We start from the raw sequence: 17,875 nt of genomic DNA, 5'->3' as shown, positions 1-17,875 counted from the left end.
CTACTTGGGAGACTGAGGCATGAGAATTGCCTGAACCTGGGAGGCGGAGGTTGCAGTGAGCCAAGATTGAGCCACTGCACTCCAGCCTGGGCAAAAGAGCAAGACACTGTCTTGAAGTAAAAAACAAACAAAACCACTTAATGTTCTGTTTATCATAAATATTGGAAATTTTTTCAGTTTTATAAAAGATTTATACAAATACTTTATCTCTGTTTAACTGGTTCTACTGTTCAGTCTTTTAATTTTTATTTAAGCTCTGGGACGCGTGTGCAGAACATGCAGGTTTGTTACATAGGCATACATGTGCCATGGTGGTTTGCTGCACCCATCAACCCATCATATACATTAGGTATTTCTCCTAATGGTATTTCTTCCCCAGCCCCCACGCCTCTGACAGGTCCGGGTGTATGATGTTCCCCTCCCTGTGTCTATGTATTCTCATTATTCAGCTCCCACTTATGAGTGAGAACATGTGGTATTTGGTTTTTTGTTCCTGTGTTAGTTTGCTGAGAATGATGGTTTCCAGCTTCATCCATGTCCCTGCAAAGGACATGAACTCATCCTTTTTTATGACTGCATAGTACTCCATGGTGTATATGTGCTACATTTTCTTTATTCAGTTTATCATTGATGGGTATTTGGGTTGGTTCCAAGTCTTTGCTATTGTGAATAGCGCTTCAATAAACATAAATGTGCATGTGTCTTTATATTAGAATGATTTATAATCCTTTGGGTATATACCCAGTAATGGGATTGCTGGGTCAAATAGTATTTCTGGTTCCAGATCCTTGAGGAATGGCCACACTGTCTTCCGCAATGGTTGAACTAATTTGCACTCCCACCAACAATGTAAAAGCCTTCCTTTTTCTCCACATCCTCTCCAGCATCTGTTGTTTCCTGACTTTTCATTGATCACAGTGCTAACTGGCATGAGATGGTATCTCATTGTGGTTTTGATATGCTTTTCTCTAATAAGCAGTGATGACGAGCTTTTTTTTCTTGTTTATTGGCCACAAAGATGCTTTCTTTTGAGAAGTGTCTGTTCATATCCTTTGCCCTCTTTTTTTTTTTTTGAGACAGAGTTTCGCTTTTGTTGCTCAGGCTGGAGTACAATGGCTCTAGCACTCCAATGCCAGAGTGCAATGGCTCTTGGCTCACCGCAACCTCTGCATCCTGGGTTCAAGTGATTCTTCTGCCTCAGCCTCCCGAGTAGCTGGGATTACAGGCATCTGCCTCCACACTGGCTAATTTTGTATTTTTAGTAGAGACAGGGTTTCTCCATGTTGGTCAGGCTGGTCTCAAATTCCTGACCTCAGGTGATCCGCCCACCTTAGCCTCCCAAAGTGCTGGAATTACAGGCATGAGCTACTGTGCCCGGCCCTTCACCCACTTTTTGTTGGGGTTGTTTTTTTTCATGTAAATTTGTTTAAGTTCCTTGTAGGTTCTGGATATTAGCCCTTTGTCAGATGGGTAGATTGCAAAAATTTTCTCCCATTCTGTGGGTTGCCTGTTCATTCTCATGATAGTTTCTTTTGCTGTGCAGAAGCTCTTTAGTTTAATTAGATCCCATTGTCAATTTTGGCTTTTGTTGGCATTGCTTTTGGTGTTTTAGTCATGAAGTCTTTGCCCACGCCTATGTCCTGAATGGTATTGCCTAGGTTTTCTTCTAGGGTTTTATGGTTTTAGCTCTTATGTTTAAGTCTTTAATCCATCTTGAGTTAATTTTTGCATAAGGTGTAAGAAAGGGGTCCAGTTTCAGTTTTCTGCATATCGCTAGCCAGTTTTTCCAACACCATTGATTAAATAAGAAATCCTTTCCCCATTGCTTGTTTTTGTCAGGTTTGTCAAAGATCAGATGGTTGTAGATGTGTGGCATTATTTTTGAGACCTGTTCAGTCTTTTTAAAGTGATTTTTTATTCATTTTTCCTTGGTGCTGGAACCTATTTTTAAACTTTTTATTTTGGAAAATTTTAAACATCTATAAAAGTAGAATAGTATAATGAGCCCCCAAATTCCCACCGAGTTTCAATACTTATGTTTTACCTCGTTTTATTTATAGATAGCTGACCATAACTCCCTCCCCTGCTCTCCAGTCCTGGATTATTTTGAAGCAAATCCCAGATGTTGTCATATTATCCTTATTATTATTATTTTTTGAGACAGTCTCACTCTGTTGCCTAGGCTGGAATGCAGCGGTGCAGTCTTGGCTTACTGCATCCTCCACCTCCCAGGTTCAAGAGATTCTTGTACCTCAACCTCCCCAGTAGTTGGGATTACAGGTGTGTGCCATCACGCCTGGCTAATTTTTGTATTTTTAGTAGAGACGAGACTTCACCATTTTGGCTAGGCTGGTCTCCAACTCCTGACCTCAAGTGATCTGCCCTCCTCTGCGTCCCAAAGTGCTGGGATTACAGGCATGAGCCACTGTGGCAGGCCCCAGATGTCATATCGTTCTTAAGTACTTCCATTTGTGTCTCTAAAAAGGTAGCTTTTCTTTTTAAAAAAACATCACATTTTCACACCTAAAAAATTAAGAAAAAAAATTTAATTTCTTTTTTGAAGGTGAAGTTGTCCTTTATGGTCCAGGTTGGAGTGCAGTGGTGTGATCTTGGCTCACTGCAACCTCCGCTTCCTGGGTTCAAGCAATTCTCCTGCCTCAACTTCCTGAGTAGCTGAGATTACAGGTGTGCACCACCTCACCCAGCTAATTTTTGTATTAGTAGAGACGGGGTTTCACTCTGTTGATCAGTCTGGTTTCAAACTCCTGACCTCGAGCAGTCTACCTACCTAGGCCTCCCAAAGTTCTGGGATTACAGGCGTGAGCCACTGTGCCTGGTCAAAAAATTTTAACGTTATTAAATATCTAGTCAGTGTTCGAAGTTTTTCAGGTATATCAATTAAAAAAAAAAACAACAGTGGATTTGTTTCAGTCAGTGAGTTCATACATTGCAATTGGTTAATATTTGCTGTCTTTTTCCCCCATGCAGTTTATTTTTTGAAGAAGTGGGTTACTTGTCCTATATGATTTCTGTTGCATCCTTAAGGTTTGTTAAACACATTCTTCTATCTCCTTTATTTCCTAAAAAGTGGTAGTTGGATTAAGTGACTTGATGAGATTCAAGTTCACTTCCTTGGCAAGAATGTTTTAAAAGTGGTGATAGGTACTTCCATCAGGAGGTACATTATGTCTGGTCATCTCTCTTTTTGATCTGTCATTGGGGGTTGTAAAATACTGATATTTTGTTTCTATCACTTCTTCTTCACACTAGCTGGGATACTTGTAAAAAGAAAACTTGTCCATATCAACCACTTGGTTGCTCTGAGATGCAGTTCATATAGGAAAGGCAGGATAAATGGTTGATTTTGTTAATTTTGTAAACATTTTTCAAAGGTAACTAATTTTTGAGAGAGGGGAATGTCACTTTAAATGCATGTATTTTAAACTTATTTGCTATATTTCAGTCTACTGTAGTTATTGTCCTCATTGATGTTTAATTTGTCCTATCTTTGTCCAGTGGGAATTTCAAGTGAACTCTGAAGTCCTGTTGACAGCATCCTAGTAGTTCCTAATAGCTCCCTTGCCTTTTGTTATGACAAGGGATTCCAGGCTCATCTTCTGTGTTTCCTGTTCCAGACCCAGTGTTTCTCTAAGGAGTCCTGGTTCCTTTTGGTGGGAAATAGTATTATAAATCACAGCCTGGGATTTAGGACTTTTAGGAATGGGATGGGTTTGCCCCCAGGTCAGTCATAATTTCTAGGCTTCTCCAGGGGTCAGATTTTGGAAATATGTGTGTGTATTTTTAAAGGTAAATTGCATTATATGCTCATATTGCTTTTTCCAGTTCTAGACCGTAGCAGTTTTATTTAACCTCATCACATTTACATCTGAATCTCCTATATCTATATCAAAGTCTTGATTTCCAACACCACCAATATATTTACTCTTTTGCTTTATCCCACAATACCTAGACAACTCAACAGCAGCACCAACATTACCAACAACAATGTGATTACTGAAAATGCTTATGTTTTTGGCTTTTTAAAACTTGGCAGTTCTTTTGATCCTTGGGATATATTTTACTAGGACTGTAGTCAAATTACTGTTTTAAAGCCAGTAGAAATAGTTTTTTTCCTCTGTGATTGTGTCACCAACTTTATACATAGTTAGGTGTTTTTTGTTGTTGTTGTGTTTTTTTTGAGATGGGGTTTTGCTCTGTTGCCCAGGATGGAGTGCAGTGGCACGATCTTGGCTCACTGCAATCTCTGCCTCCTGACTTCGAGCGATTCTCCTGCCTCAGCCTCTTGAGTAGCTGGGACTACTAACCCCCCCACCACACCCAGCTAATGTTTGTATTTTTAGTAGAGACAGGGTTTCATTTTGTTGGCCAAGCTGATCTCCTGACCTCAAGTGATCTGCCTACTTCGGCCTCCCAGAGTGCTGGGATTATAGGCAGGAGCCACCACCCCTAGCCCATAGTTAGGTTTTTATAATTTTTTCTTATAATTTGTTGGGATTACTGTTTAAAAATAATTTGATTTTTAAAACAATTACTTAAAGTATATTGTTTCAAAGCCAAAGCTACAAAACAGATAAATTCATAAGTTTAACTTCTGTCCCTGCTTGCCACCTTGTTCCTTCCCTGTCATAGGTACTGAGTTTGTTTTTAGATTTTCATCTGTTCTTTCATTTAAAAAAAAAAAAAAAAAAAAAAGGCACATACATGGATATATTTATACCTCCTCTTGTCAGGCCCTCAGATAAATGATGGCATCCCATATGTACTATTCTCCCTTTAACTTTTCTCATTTTATAAAATATCCTGTAAAGAGATCTCTCCTGGGAAAATAGAGGGATCTTCCTCCTTTCTTTGTAGGACAGCAATAGTACTCCATTGGATGGATGGACTGTGGTTTATTCAGTCTGTTTCATAATGATGGGCATTTAGGTTGCTTCTAGTCTTTTATTATTAGAAATGGTGCAGTAATGAATAGTCTTGTATACGCACCTTTTCATATTTTTACCATTATAACATTGTGATAGATTTTTCCAAGTGGGGTTTCTGGGTCAAAAGGATAATTTTGTATGTAATTTTGCTAGATATTGTCCAATTCCCCTCCATAGAAATTGTGCCAGTTCTTATTCCCACACATGAGAGTGCTTGTTGTCATACAGCTTTATCAACAGAGTGTGTTTGTCACACTAAACATTATTTTTATCAGTTAAAATTCATGCAAAGTTATAAGCATATATGGTAACAAATCAAATAGTTCATAAGAGCCTGTGATGAGCAACAGTCCTCTACCCTGTTCTTCCCCAGTCCCATTCTTTGGAGACAAACTTTTATTAACTAATCCTGTTTTTAGTTTTTCTGGTGGTTAACTCGTAACAATAGATAAATCTCTCTCTCTTAACTTTAGACAGTATCTGTTGACTCCTTGAAATGAAAAATAAGTAACTTTATAATACTTCTCTCTTCTCATCTGATACTTTATCTATTTTATATTGCTTTGATTTTATAATGGTTGTTAACTTAAGATCTCGTTATTGTTCCATTAACCCTCAACACTGTCTTTTGATTTCACACTTTGTGAGGGGAAGGATATTACCCTGGCTCTTCCTTCTGCCTTCTCAAAGTGATACTTTTACATTAATATGGTCATTTAAATTTTGATCCATGACCAGATTCAAGTCTTCCATGATTTGTCTTTAGGTTAATTCTAAAAATGGAATGTTATTATGAATATTTGAATGTAAGTATTTAACTCCACTAGATTGAGTAGGATGCTAAAATAACATTTTCTTCCCATTTGAAAGAGAATGTTAACATCAGGGTTACAGTAATTTTTTTCTTACAATCCATCCAGAATTGAAAATTATGCTAAATGTTTGGCATCATTAATGTATATAAAAAGTTTTAAATTTATTTGTACAAAACAGCAAATTATTTGTACACTAGCCCTGTAGAGAGAACAGCCCAGGAGATCATACAAACATGCAAGTGCTTTCATCCTCACATTGGCAAGATGGAAACCTCTACTTTGCAGTCTTTGTGGGTCCTTGGCCTGGGTGGTAGTTTTTGGCTAGCAGAATGTGGCATCTGATGATGTCAGAATCGGCATGCCTCCTGAGCTTGGGACTGAGGCTGAGATGGTTTAGATTTTTGTCGCCTCCAAATCCCATGTGGAAATGTGATTCCCAGTGTTGGAGGTGGGGCCTGGTGGGAGGCAGTTGGATCGTGGGGATGGTCCCTCATGAATGGCTTGGCTTCATTCCCTTGATGATGACTGAGTTCTTGCTCTAGTAGTTCATGATCTGGTTGTTTAAAATAGAGCATGGCTCTTGGCTCTTCCCCCTCTCTCCCTTGCTCCCACTCTCACTATGTGGCACACTGGCTCCCTGTCACCTTCCACCATGATTGTAAGCTTCCTGAGGCCTCTCCAGATGCCAGCACTGTGAGCCTACAGAACTAGGAGCCAATTAAACCTCTTTCCTTTATCAATTACTCAGTCTCAGGTATTTCTTTATAGCAACAGCAGGAACAGACCAACATGGGTGCTCCTCATGACCTTCTGCTGGCCTGTCTTTTGACCCTTCTTGTGTTTCTTGGCAAAGTGCATGATCCTTAGTAACTAAGGTTCTACCCCCTTAAAGGATATCTTTATGATCATGGCCCATCGATGGCATTTTTGTGTCATTTTGGAACTGGTTATGTGTGGTATGGTTCTTGAACTTGGCCGTGTCTGCACTGCTGCCTGCAGTCCAGAAAGTGCCTGAGACTGGAAAATAAAGGTCTCTATCTGGATTTTGATTTTTAAAGTAGTAGTCTTTCTCTTCTTTCCTCTCTTCCAGAGTTTCTTAAATCTTTTCCCTCTTGCATTATTTGCTTTTATTGTATCCTTAGTTTTTTCTACCTTTAAAATTATACTTGCAGTTTTGTCCAGGCTTTCCTGTTCCCCTGATGGTTCCCTCCCGCCTTCCTGTAAAATCCTTATAAAATTGGCTTTATTGTTATAATCCTGGAATGTCCCGTCATCACTTTTCAGGGTTGATTTGATTATTTCCTGGCCCTGTGGAAATATGCTGGAGTACATATTCAGATTCTTAAAGGAGACAGCCACAGTAGCACACTTGCAGAAAGGGTGCATAAAAAGTAAACTTTGAGTTCTTGCATGTCCGAAAAATATCTGCTTTCTCACAGGGGATCAATAGTTTGTATGGGCTTGGAGTTCTAGGTTGACAAAATTTTCCTGCTGAACTTGGAAGGTATTTTTTTTTTTTTTTTTTTTTTGAGATGGAGTTTCGCTCTTGTTACCCAGGCTGGAGTGCAATGGCGCGATCTTGGCTCACCGCAACCTCCGCCTCCTGGGTTCAGGCAATTCTCCTGCCTCAGCCTCCTGAGTAGCTGGGATTACAGGCACGTGCCACCATGCCCAGCTAATTTTTTGTATTTTTAGTAGAGATGGGGTTTCACCATGTTGACCAGGATGATCTCGATCTCTTGACCTCGTGATCCACCCGCCTTGGCCTCCCAAAGTGCTGGGATTACAGGCTTGAGCCACCGCGCCCGGCCGGAAGGTATTTTTTTTTACTATCTTCTGTCTGGCTTCCTCTGACCCTGCTCTGGAAGGAAACGAGGATGCTCTTCCTTGCTTTTGCAAGGCTGGGATGTACATTCAGTTTCCCTACTCTGCTTTTGTTGACATCCAAGTTGAGGGATTCCCTGTTACTGTAGGGTGAGAGTTCTGGCTCCCTAGTAGGCCTCCACTGAAACCTCCCTGGCTGGGTGGAGTAATGCCTTATTCTTGCTCTCATGGGGAACTCAGCAGACACCATGGGGTGGAGGGGAATGGTCTTGTCCCATTTCATCACTGGAAGGTGATGAAAATCCTTAGTCTCTGCTAGGCTTTGTTGACACCATCCTACAGGACATGGGAAGGGGAGCCTTGTTACTGCCACATTACTCCACTGAAACCACATTGATGGGGTCATTTTTACTGTCTGGTGGGGGATGATGTAATTCCCAACTCCCTCCTTAGGTTTCTGTAGCACTACCCTGGCAGGGGTGGGGTTCCTCATCACAGCCCAGAAACCTAGACTTTCTGCTTGTCCTTTGGGGATTTAGGTGAGGGTGGGACCACAGGGTTTTCTGTGGTGTTTGGTGAGTATTTTCTAAAACTGTCTTATTGGCTGCCCATTTTGGTCCTTTGGCTAGAGAGAGCTTGGGTCTGCATCAATTGGTATTTCCAGGTTGCTGACTTCTCTGGCTCCAACAATGTGATGTATGAGGCAAGGAAAAACCCAGGGAACTCACCTCTGCTCACTCCTTGGGTCCTGAGGTCGCTAGCTGTTCTGTTTCTCTCTCTGCCTTTAAGAAAACCATCTTATGTTTGTCTTATATGTAATGTGCAATTTTTTTTTGTTATTTCTAATGTAGATTTTTCTTCTGCCATTATACATACATACATACGTACAAATATATATATATATATATATATATATATATATATATTTTTTTTTTTTTTTTTGAGACGGAGTTTGGCTCTTGTTACCCCGGCTGGAGTGCAATGGCGGGATCTCGGCTCACTGCAACCTCCGCCTCCTGGGTTCGAGCAATTCTCCTACCTCAGCCTCCTGAGTAGCTGGGACTACAGGCTGCGCCACCATGCCCAGCTAATTTTTGTATTTTTTTTTTTAGTAGAGACGGGGTTTCACCATGTTGACCAGGATGGTCTCAATCTGTTGACCTGGTGATCCACCCGCCTCAGCCTCCCAAAGTGTTGGGATTATAGGCGTGAGCCACCATGCCCGGCCTATACATATTTTTAAACTTTTTTTCTTTTTTCTTTTCTTCTTTTTCTTTTTACTATGGTATTCATTTACATACAGTAAAGTACACAGATTTTTAAGGATACCACTTGATTAATTTTTAATGGTTATATACTCATGTAATCACCATCCAGATCAAGATAAGGTATCTCTTGTATAATATAAGTCTCTTCATTCCCCCTTCCAGTCAATACCCATTAAAAAATAATCACTATTCTGATTTCTGTCACTGTAGTAATTTTGCCCATTCTTGAACTTCATATAAATGGAATCTTGCAGTATATACTCATGTGTCTGGCTTCTTCTGCTCTACATTTTGTTGGTAGAATTCATCTGTGTTGTTGTACGTTAACTGTAGTTCGTTGTTTTTCATTGCTGCATAGTATTCCATTATGCTAATATACCTCTATTATCCATTGTATTATCAATAGGTATTTAAGTTGATTCTCATTTTTGGCCATTATGAATAAAGTTGTTATGAATATTCTTATACATGTCTTACAGTTAACAAAAGTGTTCCTTTCTCTTAGGTTTATACCCAGGATTGAAATTGCTGATTTAGAATTTATAAATATGTTTAGTACATGTTGACAGTTTTCCAAATTGTGTGCCAATTCATACCTCATCAGCTATTATATGACAGTTCCACTTGTTTCATATCCAACACTTTGTATTATTAGTCTTTTTTTAAGCCATATTATTGGCAATTAATATCATGTTTTTGTAGCTCTGTAGTTTTAATCTGTATTTCCCTGATGATTGACTACTCATGTTGAGCACTTTTTCATATGCTTGTTGGCAATTTGGATATCTTCTTTTGTGAGGTACCTTTTCGGGTCTTTTCCTGTTTTTCACTGTGTTGTCTGTCCTTTTCTTACTGATTGATAGGTATTCTTTATATTACTGAATGTGAGTACTTTGTCAGACATAAGTATTACAAAAATCTTTCTGCAATCTGCAGCTTGCCCTTTTACACTTAATAGTGCCTTTTTTTTTTTGAGATGGAGTCTTGCTCTGTTGCCCAGGCTAGAATGCAGTGGCTTCATCTCAGCTCACTGCAACCTCTGCTTCTCAAGATTCAAGTGATTCTCATGCGTCAACCTCCCAAGTAGCTGAGATTACAAGTGTGTGCCACCGCACCTAGATAATTCTTGTATTTTTAGTAGAGATAGGGTTTCACCTGTTGTTCAGGCTGGTCTCGAACGCCTGACCTCAAATGATCTGCCCGCCTAAGCCTCCCAAAGTGCTGGGATTACAGGCGTGAGCCACTGGCCTGGCCACTTAATAGTGCTTTTTGATTAACAAGAGATCTTGTCTATTTTATTGATCCTTTCCTCTCTACTTTTTCCTGTGTTCTGTTTAAGAAATCCTTACCCAACCAAAGGGCATAAATATGCTTTTGTTTTATTCTAGAAGCTTTGCTTTACATTTTAATTTTAGTTCTGTGATGTGATCCATTTTATATGAAATTTTTTGTATGATGTAAGTTACACATTAAGGTTAATTCCTTTTCTTCCCCATGTGGTTGTCCAATTGACTTAACGTTTATGGAGAAGACCATTCTTTTCCCGCCGAATTTCAATGGCATATTTCTTGTAAATCAGGTATATGTTTATGTTTCTGGACTCTGTTCTTTCCATTGCATTAATACCATGTTATCTTAATTACTGTACCTTTACAGTAAGTCTTGTTATTTAATAGTGAAATTCTTTCAATTTTGTTATTCAGATTGTTTGGACTATTCTAGGTCCTTTGCATGACCATATGCATTTTATAATCAGCTTGTGAAATTCCACATTTTTGATGGAATTACATTGCATCCATAATTTGTAGAGAGTTGATATTAACAATATTGAGTCTTCTAGTTAATGAGGATGACACATCCCGCCTTATATATCTTTAATTTCTTTCAGCAGCATTTTGTAGTTTTTTTGTGCAGGGTCCTGAACATCTTTTGTTCGAGTTATTCGTAGGTCTTTGATTTTTTTTTCCATACTTTTGCCAAATGGCATTGCTTTTTAAATGCTATTTTCTAATTGTTACTAGCATATAGAAATACAATAGGTTTCTCTTGTATGTTGACATTGTATCCAGAAACCTTGCTAAATTTACTTAATTCTAATGTTTTTAGGTTATTTTTATTTTCTATGTATACAGTCAGGTTTTCTGTGAATGACAATTTTACTTCCTAGTTTTCGATCTTTATGTTTCTTGCCTTATTTCACTGGGTAAAACCTCTGATACGATGAATAGGTTCAATGAGTACAGATACAGTGGTCTTATACCTGAATTTGGAGGAAAGTGCTCAATATCTTACCATTTCTTCAGTGTCAACCAGTATGTTGATATCTATTTTTCTTAGATGCCCTTGATCGGTTTGAGAAGTTTCATTCAATTTTTAGGTTGCTGAGAGTTTTTGTCATGTATGGATGTTGAATTTTACCAAATGCCTTTTCTGCATCTCTTGAGATGATTATGATTTTTCTTTTTTTCTGGTTTTATGTAGTGAATTACATTAATTTTCCAATGTTAAACCAGCCTTGCATTCCTGGGATAAACCCACTTGGTCATGTTATACTATTTTTTTTATATTATTATATTCCATTTACTAACATTTTATTTTATGTTTACATCTATATTCATGAGAGACCTTGGCTACAATTTTTCTTTTTTGTAATGATCTTGTCAGATTTTGATATCAAGGTTGCATTGGCCTTTTTTGTTTGTTTTTTTTAAAAAGCCCTTGTTACTTGTCTTGTTCTCCTGTTCTTTTCCTTGCAGCTTTTTGTTCCTGTTTTGTAGAGGTGGTTTTTTTTCTGTTCTATTTAAGGATGTCAGTTTCCTGGAGCATATTTCTTAATCTTTTTCAGAAATACATTCTTCCCAGAGATGATGATGCTTTTTTGTCATTTGCAGTATGTTTTGACTGATCTTTTATTTTTCATTTGCTCTCTTGAGCAAGGAGAGCTCTATCTAGAGTTGCTGTTTTGCCGCAGGTGGTTGGATGGGTTACCTTGGGCATTGTTCTTTGTGTTTGTGGTTGATGTTCAGATTCCCTTCTCAGATCTGTGGCCGAAGAGCTGGTTTATGTTCATTGTTTCCAGTTGAATTCGCAGGCATTTGCACTACTAAGGGAGAACTTTATTGCCTTACAAATTAAACTGAAATTTCTAGAGTGCATTCTGTTAGAACTGTTCCTGTCTCTGTTTTCACTGAACTTTTTGTATATAATTATTATAACCAATGTAACTAATTTTAATTTAAGAGATTAGGTAGCTCCTCCTGCCTGTTAGTCTCTGTGTCTTGTACATGTGTGCACCTGTGTGTGACCCATGAGTATAACCAGGAATGAAGGGTAAAATGACTGAAGGTGGAAGACAAAGGAACGTGTTATGATAGAAGAGAGGTCATGAGAGCCAGCATTTGGATATTTTCTTTTGCTTTATCTGTTATTGCCTTTATTTTAAGAATCCAGGTGTCAGTGAGAATTGTCAAGAAGCAGCATCAGAAGATTAGAAGGTCTTCACAACCACATCATGGGGACTCTAGAGTTTGTAGCCTGGGTGACTGAGAGAAAAATGTGGCAGAACTAGGATTAAAAATAGGGAAATTGAGATTTTTTTCTGGGGGAAATAAATGATTGCTTTGATTTGGGTTATATTAAGTGTGAGGAACTTTCCAGGGGTAGGTGACATTTAGACTTGAATGAAGCTCATGACACGTGGGAACTAAAATTATAGTTTGGGAATCCCAGAGTGTGGTGATAGTGAGAATGGAAGAAACTTCATGAATTTTTAGTAGGAGAATAGAAGGCAGGAGAGAGGGAAGAGTCTGTAAGATGTTGGGGATGTCTCACATCCTAAATGCAAATATCTAGCCTTGTTGCTTCATCTCTCCAGTGCCGTCCCCTTGGTCCAGGGAACCATCCTCTCTCCTTTCTTAATGGCTGTAATTCCTCCTGACTGGGCTCTTTCTACCACTTTGACTCTTCCAGTCCAGTCTCTGTATAGTATCCAGTGTGAGCCTTCCAGAAGACCAATCTGATCACGTCAATTGACTGCCTAAAATCCTTCAGCTGCTCTCTAAAATCCACACACCTAACATGGCTTTAAGGCCTTTTGAGTTGTCTGTTAGTATAAAAATAACAGAAATCCAATAACCAAAATTTATTGAACTCCTTTGAACATTAAAACTTATTCCAAATAGTTTATATTTGTTGTCTTGTTAAGTCTTCACATTTATTCTTTATCCTTATTAACAACCTTATGGAGAAGGTACTGGTAGATTCCAGTTTTACAGATGAGAAAGACACAGAGAGGTTTCCAGTTGTGCAAGATCACAGAGCTATCAAGTGGGGAGCAAATAACTTTATATCATGATATTATTTAAGCCTCTCCGTAATCCTATGAGGTTAGTATTGTTATCACTGCCCTTTACAAATGAAATGACTGAAGTCAGAGATGTTAGGCTGTTTGTGTGGTGGAGCTGGGACTGGAGCCCAGATCGATGTGACTCAGAGTGTGTTTTGTCTTCCATGCTAGTCTGACCGCAGCCTCATTCATAGCACCCCTCACCTCTCACCTTAAGCACACGTGTAGATACCCTGGGTTAACTTCTGCTCATTCTTTAGGTTTCGGCTCAATTAGAGCTCTGGCTGAGAAACCTTCAGCGAGCATCCCCTTTACTCTTCCTGCTGCACTTAAAGGCACTTTGTTATCAGCACTGGCTGTCAGTGTTCTTTGATTGTCTTTCTTATAGTGTGTGAGCTTCGTGAAGTCGAGTACTGTGAGCATCTTGCTCACTGTTAAACCTTGAGTGACTTGCACTGTATGTGGCACATAGCAGCACTCAGTCGCTGTATGCTGGATAATTACATAAATGTTTAACTCAGTGACGCAGTTTGGCGTTGACTGGGTTTCATTCTTAAAAGAATATAATCAGTAGTCTATTTATATGTTTAACTCCCAGTATTTATGTTTGTGATGGTTCCAAATAACGAATAATCCCCAAATCATGGGGCTTTAGCAATCCCCTTTGAGAGTATTATATTTCTGTTATTTTTCTTAGGCTAATGTTGTGCTTTACCTGTGGTGTAAATACTGATAATCAGAAGAGATGGCAAGCCAAACTGTGCTGGTTTAACTGGTGAATGTAGCCTAGGCTGTCTCACTTGCTGTGACTGGAATGCAAAGTCAAATATTCTTACAGTGATCATTGAAAGTTATTCCTATTCCACCTATAAGCTGGTTATTCTCTTTGGTACCACAGGATAAGCAGTTATAGCCTGGAATTGAGGAGAAAAAAATTTATAGTGTCCCGATGACCTACTTTTTAATATTTTCTCAGGCAAATTGGTCTGACCTTTCCTACCTTGGTCTGACTTCCTCATAGGAAAAGTTTCACATTGCATAGGAAAGAACAATTTAGCAGGAATGTAAGTTGCAAATTATTAGTTCAGTGGTGCTCAAGCATGTTCAGGTGATGAAGTACCTAAAAGTCATGGTATTCTGTGGAATACTATGAAATATTTATATATTAAACTTTAAAATACGTTTTTTCCCTAAATCAGATACTATTTTATATTACATCCCAGAATAGATAGGAGTAGCAGGTGAGAAAGGTTTAAGAAAAATTTGTGGTAAGAAAACTTAAAATTATATTACTTTATTTTTTCATGCAAATTGGGAAAAGGCCATTTTTGGCACCTTTGTCTAACTTCCAAAACTCCAGCGTTTCAGGTAGTGTAGTTGGAGAACCATTAAATTAATTGAATCTGGGGGAGAGAGGAGAAGCTGAAATGAAAGGTGATGATATCAAGGTTTCCAATTTGGGACTCATATCTTTCATAGACACTGGTGAGTTAGGAGGGAGAAGTGGCATTGAGGTCGAGAAGGATGAATTTGGTTGAGTGTAAACTAATGATAGGCTGAGAAGAGAGACATAGTAGACAAGAGAAGCACAGTGCCTGTCACCTAGCATGGTTCTCAATAATTACTGGCTACCGTCTATCACCAGGAAGAGAGTGTGGAGACTTGGAAATTATTGGCATGGATGATAAGAATTGTTTTCAGGCTGAATATAGCGAAGCGAGTTTCAAGGTTTGAGCCTAGGGAAATAGAAGAGACATAGTTAAGCATTGTAGAATGCTGTTGGGAAGTCAGTGGAAGTGGAAATCCAGAAAGGAAGATTTGGCTTAATTGTGGGTTATGGATGGCCTCTGAGGAGATACAGCCTCAGTAAGGTGTTGCATTTATTCATTCATCTAAAGCTGAAATCTAGGAATTATCTTTGATACCTTCCATGTCATTTTATCCCTCTAATCTATTGATAAGGTGCTGTCAAGTTTACCTTCTTAAGTAGGACACAAAAAGAACACTGTAAAAGAATAAACTGAACTTTATCAGAATTAAAGTCTTTTGCTGTTCGAAAGTTGTCATTAAGAAAATGAAAAGACAAACCACAGACTTCTAAAAAACACATACATTTGACCAGTTCTTTCTATTTCCGTTGCCACCTTCATGTAAAACATGTATCAGCTGGGCATGTTGGCTCACGCCTGTAATCCCAGCACTTTGGGTGGCTGAGGTGGGAGGATTGCATGGATCTAGGAGTTTGAGACCAGCCTGGGCAATATAGGGAGACCCCATTTTCACAAAAGAAAAAAAAAAAGCTGGGTGTGGTGGTACATGATTGTAGTCCCAGCTACTTGGGAGGCTGAGGGGGAAGGACTGCTTGAGCCAGGAGGTTGAGGCTGCAGTAAGTAATGATCATGCCATTGCATTCCAGCCTGGGCTACAGAGTGAGACCCGGTCTCAAAAAATAAAATTAAAACATATATATGTACATATGAGACTCTCATAACTCAGAAAGACAATCCAATAAAAATGGACAAAAGATTCAAATAGAATATCAATATACAAATGGAAAATAAGTGCAAGAAAAAATGCTCAGCATCATTTTAGTCATTAGGAAAGTGCAAATTAAAACTATAATGAGAAAGCCGCTGTATTCCCAACAGAATGACTAAAATTACAAAGACTGGGCTGGACTCAGGGCTTACACTTAGGTGGGAGGATTGCTCAAGGATACAGGACTTTGAGACTCCATCTTTAAATAAATAAATAAATAAAGACAATTTTCAGATGTTGACTAGGATGTATGTATATAGAAGAAGAGGACCTGTGGACCTTTTTTTTTTTTTTCTTTTTTCTTGAGAAAAGGTCTTGCTCTGTTGCCCAGAGTGTAGTGTAGTGGCACAACCATAGCTCACTGCAGCCTTAAACTCCTGGGCTCAAGCGATCCTCTTAAGTAGCTGTGCATACCACCATACCTGGCTGACTTTTTTTTTTTAACTTTTGTGGAGACTGAGTCTTACTATGCTCTCCAGGCTGGTCTTGAACTCCTGGCCTCGAGCGAGCCTCTCCCTTGGCCTCCCAAAGTGTTGAGTTTACAGGCGTGAGCCACTGCACCGGGCCAGACCTTTATGCATTGCTGGTAGGCTCTGAGGTGAGCCCTGGAGTTCAAAACCAGCTTTGTGAGGTCATTTTCTTGAACTCCTCTTGCTCTGCTGTCTTCTCAGTGCCCTTGGACTCCCTTTGTTTCACCCTGCTCTGCTGTGTACTTCCCATGACTGTGTTTGTAGTCTGGGCTTTGCAGTGAGAGGACAGAGTAGAAAAGAAAATAATAGGGGTTTGCCTCATCCTCTTAAGGCCACACTTACTCTGATTGGAGGGAAAGGTTCCTTCCCTCACTCAGTGCTTTAGGTACCTGTAGGCCGCTGCCTCTTTTCAACTCCTTGAGGCTGAACTAGATGGCTTCTCTTGGAAGTTATTCATGCTGATGCCCACTCCTAGTATTTGGGCTGCCTTGAGTCTCTGCTGAGTAATAATGGAAGAAAAAACTCAAACACACCACTGGTTTCGTGGTACTTTTAATTCGAATCTTCTATCCTAGTTCATCTGCTACTCTACTTTCTAGGTTCCTCAAATAGGTGCTCCATGAATTCTGCCCTGGTTTTATAGAGGCATTTGATTGTTGTGGAGAGTCAGGGTGGAGTGTGCCCTGTTACTGGGAGCCAGAACTTTTAGAATTTTTTAAAATTTATTTTGCTATACAGTCACTGGACCTTTTAAATGTGTGAATGTGTATCTGTTAGTTCTGGAAAGTTCTCAAGTATTTTCAGACCAAGAATGCAGTTAAGGTGGAAATCTTAAAAGATAACTAGGGTATTAAAACCAGCTGTCGGCTGTGTCTCATCCTCTTCTCTTCCAGAGTATTGATTTGTCTTAAAGTTTTACTTTCTGCATCTATCTTGTGTAGCTTTTGTTTTATTTTTTTCTGTTTTTCTGAAAACTTTCTGAGCTCCATTTTTTATAATTTCTTTAAGTTCATGAATTCTCTCCCTGATTGTATCTTTTCTGCTCTTAAGTCATCTGTTGAGTTATTCGTTCTTATTTTGAGAAATATTTTGTTCTTTTTCAATTTTGCTTGGTCATGTCATAGTTTCTTTTTTCTTTTTCTTTCTTTTCTTTCTTTTTTTTTTGAGACAGAGTTTTGCTCTTGTTGCCCAGGCTGGAGTGCAATGGCGTGATCTCGGCGCACTGCAGCCTTTGCCTCCCAGGTTGAAGCGATTCTTCTGCCTTAGCCTCCTGAGTAGCTGGGATTACAGGCACCAACCACCATCCCCAGCCAATTTTTTGTATTGTTGGCCAGGCCAGCTGTGAACTCCTGACCTCAGGTGATTCGCCCACCTTGGCCTACCAGAGTGTTGGGATTACAGGTGTGAGCCGCTGCGCCTGGTCATGTCATAGTTTCTTACTCATTACTCATTTTTAATCTTGTAAAAGTTTTTTTAAGCTTATTAAATAGTCCATATTCTGACTCTCATAATTTGAATACCTGAAGTCTTTGAAGGTCTGACTCTGCCATCTTTTATTTCTGAGGTTCTTATTTATGGACCTTGTTTCCTCAGGGTTTTCTGATTTTTGCCAGTGAGCTCATATTTATTGGAGCTTTCCATGAGAAAAATTTTGAAGCTGAGTTTTAGT

The 17,875-nt window shown here is 39.1% G+C and overlaps 1 protein-coding gene and 1 long non-coding RNA gene across 6 annotated transcripts in view; both read left to right on the top strand.

Moving 5' to 3' along the window:
- Positions 1 to 16,369, top strand: part of LOC116532459 — a 20,515-nt gene extending 4,146 nt beyond the window's left edge. The window contains exon 3 of the long non-coding RNA XR_004260873.1: positions 16,359 to 16,369. This is a non-coding gene — a long non-coding RNA (uncharacterized LOC116532459). The remainder of the gene's footprint in view (positions 1 to 16,358) is intronic.
- DENND1A (DENN domain containing 1A) overlaps positions 1 to 17,875 on the top strand; it is a 545,539-nt gene that overhangs the window by 10,003 nt on the left and 517,661 nt on the right. The gene's annotated exons all lie outside the window — the stretch shown is intronic.

The sequence above is a fragment of the Sapajus apella genome, unplaced genomic scaffold (assembly GCF_009761245.1).
Source record: "Sapajus apella isolate SASKATOON/1434 unplaced genomic scaffold, GSC_monkey_1.0 scaffold76, whole genome shotgun sequence".
Taxonomy (NCBI): domain Eukaryota; kingdom Metazoa; phylum Chordata; class Mammalia; order Primates; family Cebidae; genus Sapajus; species Sapajus apella.
The sequence above is the reverse complement of the archived record's forward strand: the minus strand, read 5'-3'. Positions and strand labels throughout refer to the sequence as shown.